This window comes from Solanum dulcamara, chromosome 3, assembly GCF_947179165.1.
Source record: "Solanum dulcamara chromosome 3, daSolDulc1.2, whole genome shotgun sequence".
Taxonomy (NCBI): Eukaryota; Viridiplantae; Streptophyta; class Magnoliopsida; order Solanales; family Solanaceae; genus Solanum; species Solanum dulcamara.
In genome coordinates, this window is record NC_077239.1 from 15,800,001 (window position 1) to 15,809,801 (window position 9,801).

Sequence of the window (9,801 nt, forward strand, 5' to 3'; positions counted from 1 at the left end):
TATTTATATAGAAATATGTATATTATACTAAAATTTATATAAAGATAAAAATAGTTAAGAATAATATGAAAATATATATATATTTTTATAAAAGCTAATTATTTCAAAATGTTCGAAGTCAAAGAAACTCGATAGCTAATTTGCATTGTGGATGGTCAAAATTGGGTGTCAACACATCTTTTATTCATTTTTTTCTTTATTTATTTTTCTTTCATTTATTATTTTATTTATTCATTTTTCTTTTCTCTATTTTTTCAAAAATATTTATTCTCTTTTTTTTTCATTTTTTCCCTCTTTATCCATGGGGCTTAACTTGTTATTTGAAAATTTTTGGGCTAATTAGTATTATCTGTAAGACAATAGTTATAAAGTATCTAATAAAATAACATATCTTGCCCATGGAGCGTATCTTATTCTTTGAAAGTCATTTGGCTAAGTTTTGTCTATAAGACAAGAGTTATGGAGCATATGACAAATTAAGATACAAGATAATAGTGTCAAGTCTTGCCCATGGGGTATGACTTATTCTTTGAAAGACCTAGGGCTAAGACCTTATTTGTTTGCACTTAATAAGGATCTGAACCTGAATTATTCAGATCTCAACCCATTAAGTATATTTGTTTATGGAAAAATTACTTAAATACATATTTTATTTTACCATAATCTCTAAAATTCTCTACCATTTAAAAAAATTTAAAAATCTCCTCTCGAATACATCACCCCCCTCTCGCTGATACATCCATATCCCCCTCTCGCTGATACATCCATTAAGTATATTTGTTTATGGAAAAATTACTTAAATACATATTTTATTTTACCATAATCTCTAAAATTCTCTACCATTTAAAAAAATTCAAAAATCTCCTCTCGAATACATCAACCCCCTCTCGCTGATACATCCATATCCTCCTCTTGGATACATCCTTCCCTCTCAGATATATCACTCTCCTATGTAACCGTATGTCTTATCTCCTTTCTGATACATTTTTATGCCCTCTCGGATATATTCCTCCCCTATGTATTTAGACGTATGAATCTTAATGAAAATAAATGAGGACTAAATCTTGTCTCTAAGGCAAGAGTAATAGAACATCTGATAAATCAAGACACGATACGATAGTGTCAAGTCATTGTTGGGGGTTGGGGGCACAAAAAAATTTACTTTTTTTTGAAATCTTTTGACTTTTTTTAAAATAAATATGGGGGTGGGTGGGGTCTGGGTGGGGGTAGAGAGGGAGGTGGGGATGAAAAAATTAACATTTGTTTTGAAATTTTTGATTTTTTCTTTAAAATTGGGGATGGGGTGGGAGTAGGGGCCCAAATTGCGGTAGGGTGGTGGTGGGGGTGAAAAAAATTAAACTTTTGTTTTTGAATTTTTTTTTCTTTGAAAAAACTTTAAAGGTGGGGTGGAGGTAGGGGTTTGGATGGAGGTAGGGGATCCAAGTGGAGGTGGGGTGGTGGTGAAAATTTTATTCTATTTTTTTTGAAATTTATTTTAATTGTTTTAACCAAACAATGGTAATGGAGTGTGGGTAGGGTGACATATGGGGGTGGCGGTGAAGGGTATGATGGGCAAATTATTTTTTTAATATCTTTTTATTAAAAAATTGTGGGGGGGGGGGGGTGGAAGTGGCGTGGGGTGAGAGTGGGTAGGATATAGAGGTATGGGGTTATAAAAAATAAATTTCTTTTTATCTGAAAAATTATTTTTTAAAAATAATAATAATTTAGGAATGGGATGGGGTGGTAATGGTTGGGTATTAACAATTTATCTTTAATTTAATATTTTTTTACTTAAAAAGATCAAAGCGGTTTAGAACCATTTTATCCAAATTATATTTGACCAAATTCATAATTACCCATATATATGAGTGGATTGTAATCCAATTTATTTTGACTCAATAAATATTCAATTCATCCAAATTTAATCTGATCTAACCATTTACCACCTCTACTCATAAGTAAGACATAGTGAAATAGTGTAAAATATTGCCCATGAATCATATATTTTTTTAACCTCTGAGCTATGTTTTGCCTCTAAGGTAATAGTTTTTGTGTTCCCCATAAGTTAGACTTGGTAAAAATAATATAAAATGTTGCCCAGGCGTAACTTGTTCTTTGAAATTCTTGGTCTAAGTCTTGCCTCTAAGCAAAGAGTTATAGAACATCTAATAAATCACATAATGTCGTAGTGTTAAGTGTTGTTCATGGGACTTAACTTGTTGTTTGGAAGTTCTTGAGCTAATAAGTCTTTACCTTTAGATAAATAGTTACAGAGTATCTCATAAATCAAGACACAATGTGATATTGTCAAGTCTTGTCCATTGGCTTAACATGTTGTTTGGAAGATCTTGGGCTAAAATGCAAGAGTTATAGAGCATATGCAAAATCAAGATACAATGTAGTAGTGTCAAGTATTTTCCATGAGGCATAACTTGTGAAGTTCTTGGTCTAAATCGTGTCTCTAAGACAGAATTATAGAGCATCTCATAAATCAAGATACAATAAAATAGTGTCAACTCTTGCACATGGGACATAATTTGTTCTTTGAAAGTTTTTGAGCTAAATATTGCCTTTAAGACAAAAGTTATTGAGCATCTCATGAAATTTCAATATAAGGATAAATTTTATTAAAAAAAAATAGAGAATATATAAAGAAATAATTTTTTTTAGTCCATAATTGAAAAAATGAAAAATAAAAATAAAGATGAGCAAAAATAATAAAAATGATGAAAAAGAAAGAAAGAAAAAAATAGGAAAAAAAATATAAGAAGAAAAGAAAGAAACAAATGAAAAAGAAGGAAGAGAAAAAAAAACGTAAGAAAAAAGAAGGAAAACAAAAAAAAAGAAGAAAAAAAGACAAAAAAATTTGGAAAAACATACAACGTTTTTAATATTATTTAGTTATCAAAATACAAACTTCTTTTATTTATAGGTTTGAAGGACAAATTTTTCCAACAAATTATCATTAAATAAATAAAGACTATTGTAAGGCTTTTCTTATGGCACAAAATATCAAGATCAGTCCTTATGAAGACCATTTGTGAACTTAACCCGACCCAAATTGGACCAAAACAAAACAAAATAGAAGCCAGAAGAGGTCTGACCCGACACAAACACAAACATAAACATATACACACACGGTTCGATCTTCATTTAGGAAAGTCCAAAAAACTCTTCAGCTCTCCTTTTAGTTCCTCAATTTGATTGTCGGAATGACCATTGGAAGAATTGATCATGAAGGAGTTCTTCTCATCTTCCCAATCGTGAAATCGAACAAATAAACTTAGAAGGACACTCTTCTATAAGTATTCTAGTCTTGGAACTCTTTACCTCATGTTTGGAACTATTTCACCTTAGAGACTAAATATTTCTCACATGTGCCATAAATCGAGATCATTGAAGATGTCTTCTGACTTGAGATTGCAGAAATTTCATAGATTCGTCCCTTTACAGATTTGTGTACCCCTATGATTACTGTAGATTTATACTGTATTTTAAACTAACTTCTTCGATTTACTTCTTTCAACAGATTGAGACCCAAAGGGAATAATACCACTATTAGAAAGAAGGTACATCTAGAAGTTATCGACAATTTTGACTATTTATTGAATCTACTACAGGCTGAAATAAGAATTGAGCCTGTAAGAGCTGTGTTGGAGTAGATGAATGTTGTTTGCATGTGTAACAGCTGTCTCTGAATATTTACTTTTTTGATTGATACTGTCTTTTTGTATGTTGGCTAAACTATTTTGTTTATGTGTGTTGAAAGTTTGGATTTTGATCTCTCTTTAGTCTCAGACTTGGTAATTGTTGTATCTACGGTAGAATTACAATCCAAACGTAGAAAATCAAAGCAATCTAATTCAAACCTAGCTACTTGTTCTTCAAGCTTTCCCAAATACCTAGAAAGTGTAGAGAATGTTTTGAATTATGAAAAGTCTCTTTTTTACATCACAGATTTCTATTTATATATGAGTGAAAAATAATTGCAAAATTACCATTGATGCCAGTTTGACGACTTCGATCTGGCTCGCCAAAGTGTTAGGTGATGCGCCGTACTATGTATTAGAATCTATCCATGAAACTACATAGAACAAGCTAAGCTACATTGATTCTAGAGAGAATTTGATTAGAGAGAAGGAGGAAAAATATTTCATTCATCTAAATGTTGCAGCTGTCATTGAGAGCTATTTATTAGGGGTGGGCGTTCGGTATTCGGTTTGGTATTTTCAAATTTTAGATTCGATAATTCGGTAATCGGTAATTCAAAGTATATACAAAATACCGAACTTTCAAACTTCGATTCGGTAATTCAGTAATCGGTAAATAAAAATTCGGTTCGGTACGGTATTCGGTAATACCCAAATTTCTGCATCTTATAAGATCAACACAAATGCAAGCAATTTTTTTACAAGATAAGTAGCCACAAACCATCTTAAAATAAAACCTAAAACTAAAAGGCAACAACAGGCAGCAACAACAAAGGTCTTCAGCCTTCAGCTGCAACACACAATAACTAACAACAATACAACATAAGCTGCAACAATACACCAAGCAGCAGCACACTACACACAACACCACCACCTCCTGCAGCAGCTCCCTACAACACCTGCAGGCTGCACTGCAGCAACAATAAGCCAATAATTGGCAGGAGCAACAACAGTCAACAGCACCTGCAACAACATACAACATGCAGCAACAGCTACAACATGCAACAACAGCTACACACAACACCACCACCTCCTGCAGCAGCTCCCTACAACACCTGCAGGCTGCACTGCAGCAACAATAAGCCAATAATTGGCAGGAGCAACAACAGTCAACAGCACCTGCAACAGCATACAACATGCAACAACAACTACAACATACAACAACAGCTACACACAACAACAACTAACAACATAAGCTGCAATAAGCTGCAACACTACACCCAGCAGCAGCACACTACACACAACACCACTACCTCCTGCAGCAGGTCCCTACAACAGCCACCAAAACAAGCAAAAACCAGCAACAACAACACCTGCAGGCTGCACTGTAGCAGCAATAAGCCAATAATTAGCAGGAGCAACACAACAACAGTCAACAGCACCTGCAACAACATACAACATGCAACAACAACAACAAAATGATTCAGCTGCAACACACAACAACAACAAACAACATAAGCTGCAACACTACCTGCAGCAGCAGCACACTACACACAACAACACCACCACCTGAAGCAGCTCCAAAATCAGAAGTCAGACACAGTAGCAGCAGAGGAAATAGAGTCCAAAATTTGCTTTTACTGTTTTTCAGCTTGAACAATGCAAGTCAATATCATCCATAGCTAAAAAGAATTTAAAATGTGTCAATAATTAAATAAAGTAAAAAAATATAAAAATAAAATATCGAAACTGAAAAATATACCAAGTTCAAGTTTCATAAGATCATTAAAATCTTCTTCAACATTTATGGGATAAGGCTCATTTCGACGCCAATCTTGAAGACAAATAACAGCTTGCACCAATTTCAGAGTCAAAGAACTCCTAAATGAATCAAGAATACGGCCTCCGGTGCTAAAGGCACATTTCGATGCCACACTAGAAATTAGAATTGCCAACACATCACGAGCCATCTCAGAAAGAATTTTATATCTAAGAGAATGAACTTTCCACCACGACAAGATATCAAAATTGTCGTCATCATCAGTCGGCTCTAGTTCTTCACTAAGATACCTTTCCAACTCCGACTTACTACCCAAACCTGTACCATCTAGTTTGTTCCTCTTCATTTGGATCCTATTTCTTACTTTTGTTGATTTTGTGCTAGTGTTACAGATAGATGAATCCGATGTCTGACCTGATAAATCAGAGAGAGTAGATGGGCGTCGAGATACATTAGAGAATTTTGCTACATACTCTTCAAACATAGATTTCATGTAAGTCACCATTTCATCTTTTATTTCACTCCCCTTTTCATCTCCAAACATATCCTCAAGTGCGTCGCCAACATACTCAAGTTTGTTACGAGGATCTAAGATAGAGGCAATTAAAAGCACTTTATTCATTTTTTCAGGAGCACCCTAATACTTGACAAACTTTTGTTTCATTTTTTCTCCCATTTTTGCCAAAGAAGGATCATTGTCTTCCATACACTCTCTTAAATGATTGTGAAGCTCAACTATATCTTCAAAGTGACCAGCAGAAGTGACGTAGAGTGAACCTGAAACCTTTTCAGTTAAATCATAAAACCTTTTAAGAAATATTACCATATTTCTCACCTTTTGCCAATCATCACTTTCAAGTACACCTGCAACACTTCCATCTTCACAAACATGATTAGCAAGATAAGTTGACAATCCACCATCTTCGAGATCAAAGTAATCAAATGCACTCTCAAAATGTTGTGCAGCATCCAACATCAAGTAGGTCGAATTCCACCGGGTTGAAACATCTAAACATAATGACTTCTTACTGTCTATATTTTTTAGTTCACAACATTCCTCAAATTTTCTAATCCTTGCGGGAGATTGTCTAACATATTTCACCATTTGCCTAACACGTTTGATCGATGGACCAACTTCTTTCATGCCATCTTGCACAATAAGATTCAAAATGTGAGCCATATATCTCACGTGAAGATGGTTACCACATTTCATGTTAGATCCCCCAATTAACCATTTGTTTGTGTAACTCTTTCACCATGACATCATTAGAAGAAGCATTATCTACAGTTATAGTGATTATTTTCTCCAATTTCCAATCAAGCAAACACTTACTAATACAACGGGCCATTTCGTCACCCTTATGACTAGTAACAACCTGAAAGTTTAAAATTCGTTTATGCAAAAGCCAATCACTATCAATAAAGTGTACTGTCAAACACATATAATTTATTCTTTGAATAGAAGTCCATGTGTCTGTGGTTAGACAAACTCTCGGTGATGTTTCTTTCAAATACTTCATAAACTTTTGTCTCTCTTCACCAAAAACTTGATAACAATCCCTAGTCACTGTTCTACGGGAGGGAACTCGAAATAAAGGTTGGTTTTTTTTCATAAAATTCTTAAAACCTTCCTTTTCAACAAAACGAAAAGGAAGTTCATCAAGGATTAACATCTCAACTAAAGCCCTCTGAGATGCCTCTTGATCAAAAGTCCAAATTGTCCCATCACACATTTCACCTTCTAAGGGAAAGTTTAAATTTGATTGTTTGTACTTGGAATTGAAATTGTTAACCTTATTTGGATTTTTAGGACAAGTTTTCAAATGTTTATTCAGTCCACTTGTTCCATTTTTAGTTGAATCAGCTAAGAGAACTTTACCACAATACTTGCACTTAGCTTTATTAATTCCGTCTTCTATGAGCTTCTCATAATGCGGCCAAGCAGCAGATCTTGATTCTATAGCTTTTCTCTTCACTGTCACTGCATGTTGTTGAACTTCCATTGTTGAATCAAGAGACTCGGTAAGAGCCAAAGGTGCGCTTCCAATGACATTGGTCGTTCGACTTGTTTCATCTTCCATCTAAATATTGAAGAGATTACAAATGTTATAAGACATAAATTAACAATCATTTTCATTTGAAAGAAAGGAAGCAAGAAACAAAGCAACAAAGAAGGATACTTTGATCAGGTAATGTAGATTCAATCTCATTCTTCATTTCTTCCTATCATAGCACAATACATACACTGGAAAATGCAGTATTCAATACTTTAAAATTACAAACTGAAAAATAGAGAACCAAGAATGCTGCTATATGATTTTTCCATTAACTTATAATTATACCACTTAGCTTCTTTTCCTTGTGAACACAGAACAGGAAAAATGTATAAATAAAACTCTTCTAAAAGTCAACTTTCTAACAACAAATGCTATCAGAAGTCAGAACACAGTCCAAAATTTCCCTATACTTAAACAATCTATCAAGTAACTAGTCTAGAAGTCTAGAACCACATACTTTTTCTCACTTCATCTACGCCCAAAAGCAAAAAGCCCATGATTTTTAAGTTATAACTTCTAACTGAATTAAAAGTTCAAATTTAACAAATTAAACTGCTTAGAAATGCTGAAATTGCACAGAAAAATGAATCAACAAATTACTTACCAACGAGAACCAAATTGAGTTTAGCGCAATTGTAAACTTGCGGAAAAGCCAAAAAGATCAAAACTTTAGATTTTTTTCATTTTCTTCATACAAAGAGCAATGTTCAACAGATATACAAATAACGCCGGTGGAAGAAAACTTGCCTGAGCTTCAAAAAAATTCAGCTCGTCTAAATCAGCCACTAACTCCAAAGCCACTAATTTCTTCTACCAATTTTGTTTCGCCTTCAGAACCTCTTCCCGATAAACTCCAAAGCCACTAATTTCTTATACCAATTTTGTTGAAGAAGATTCAGCCATAACCAAAAAAGCTTTTGCTTTCCTGTGAAGCTACTTTTTTTTTTTTTACTTTCCCATGAGACGATGACTGTCGACTGATGAGTGATGACTGATGACGAGTTGACGACGAAAATTGAGAAGTGAGAAACTGAGAAGAAGTGAAGAAGAACTGAAGAAGTGAAGAACTGAAGAAGAAGAAGAAGTGAAGAACAGAGAACTGAGAAGAAGAGAAAGTGAGAAACAGAAATAAAGAATAACATTTAACCCTAGCTAAATGGATTTTTGTTGTAAACTTGTAATGTTGTTGGACTAGGCTGTTGTTATTGGGTTAGGGATTTGGGTTGCCCTAAAATATTTCATAAAGGGCTTAGGCCCAACACATATAATAGACTATTAATAGTGGACTAGTCATATTAATTACGATATTCGGTATTTACCAAAATATCGAACGGGAAAAAAATAAATATCGAAACCGAAACCGAATACCGAAATTATGAACTTTTGGTACCGATTACCGAACCGAATTACCGAATACCGAATACCAAAATACCGAAATAGCCGGTTCAGTTCGGTAATTCGGTTTTCGGTATTTTATGCCCAGTCCTACTATTTATATAATTCATTCTATAAGTTGTTGTAACAACTTGCTCTAACTAACTTTGCTTTAACTAACTTCAAATAACATATTCACTTCTAACAATGTGAGTTGAGTGTCTAGTTAGTTATAACTAACTATTTTTCATCTAATGTCCAGCTGGACTATACACAATTCTATTGGCATTAATACTCCCCCTCAAGCTAGGATGAAAGACATCAAGAACTCCTAGCTTGGCAATTAAAAACTGATGTTATGCTAGTCCCAGTCCCTTTATAAGTAAGTTTGCTAACTGAAACTTGGTCCCAACATATTCTGTCTTGATCAAGCCATCTTTGAGCTTTTCCCTCACAAAGTGGCAATCAATTTCAATGTCCTTAGTTCTTTCATGAAAGATTGTATTAGAGGCAATTTGCATAGCTGCTTTACTATCACAACAAAGTCTAACTGGTGTAGTGACCTCCACTTTGAGTTCTTTGAGCAATCATACTAACCAAATGATCTCTGCTCCTGCTCCTGCCATGCTTCTATACTCAGCTTCTGCTGAACTTCTATTTACTGTATGCTGCTTCTTCGATTTCCATGAGACTAATGATTCACCAAGTTGTATCACGTAACCTGTCAATGATCTTTTGGTGTTAGGACAACCTGCCCAGTCTGAATCACAAAAGGCTGTTAGTTTAGTGATTGAACCTCTCTTCAGTAACACTCCTTGTCCTGGTGATTTCTTCAAGTATCTAAGGACTCTTAAAGCTGTATCCCAGTGTGATTTTTTTGGCTTTTGCATAAATTGACTAAGAACTTGAACTGCAAAGCATATGTCAAGCCTGGTTA

The 9,801-nt window shown here is 34.2% G+C and overlaps 1 long non-coding RNA gene across 1 annotated transcript; it reads right to left on the minus strand.

The window, feature by feature from the left end:
* Nucleotides 1-5,065: 5,065 nt before the first annotated feature.
* LOC129881573 (uncharacterized) lies at nucleotides 5,066-5,512 on the minus strand. The gene is made up of 3 exons (XR_008765618.1): nucleotides 5,416-5,512; nucleotides 5,185-5,335; nucleotides 5,066-5,095 (listed from the first exon to the last, which is right to left on the minus strand). It is a non-coding gene; the product is annotated as an uncharacterized LOC129881573 (long non-coding RNA).
* Nucleotides 5,513-9,801: the final 4,289 nt, after the last annotated feature.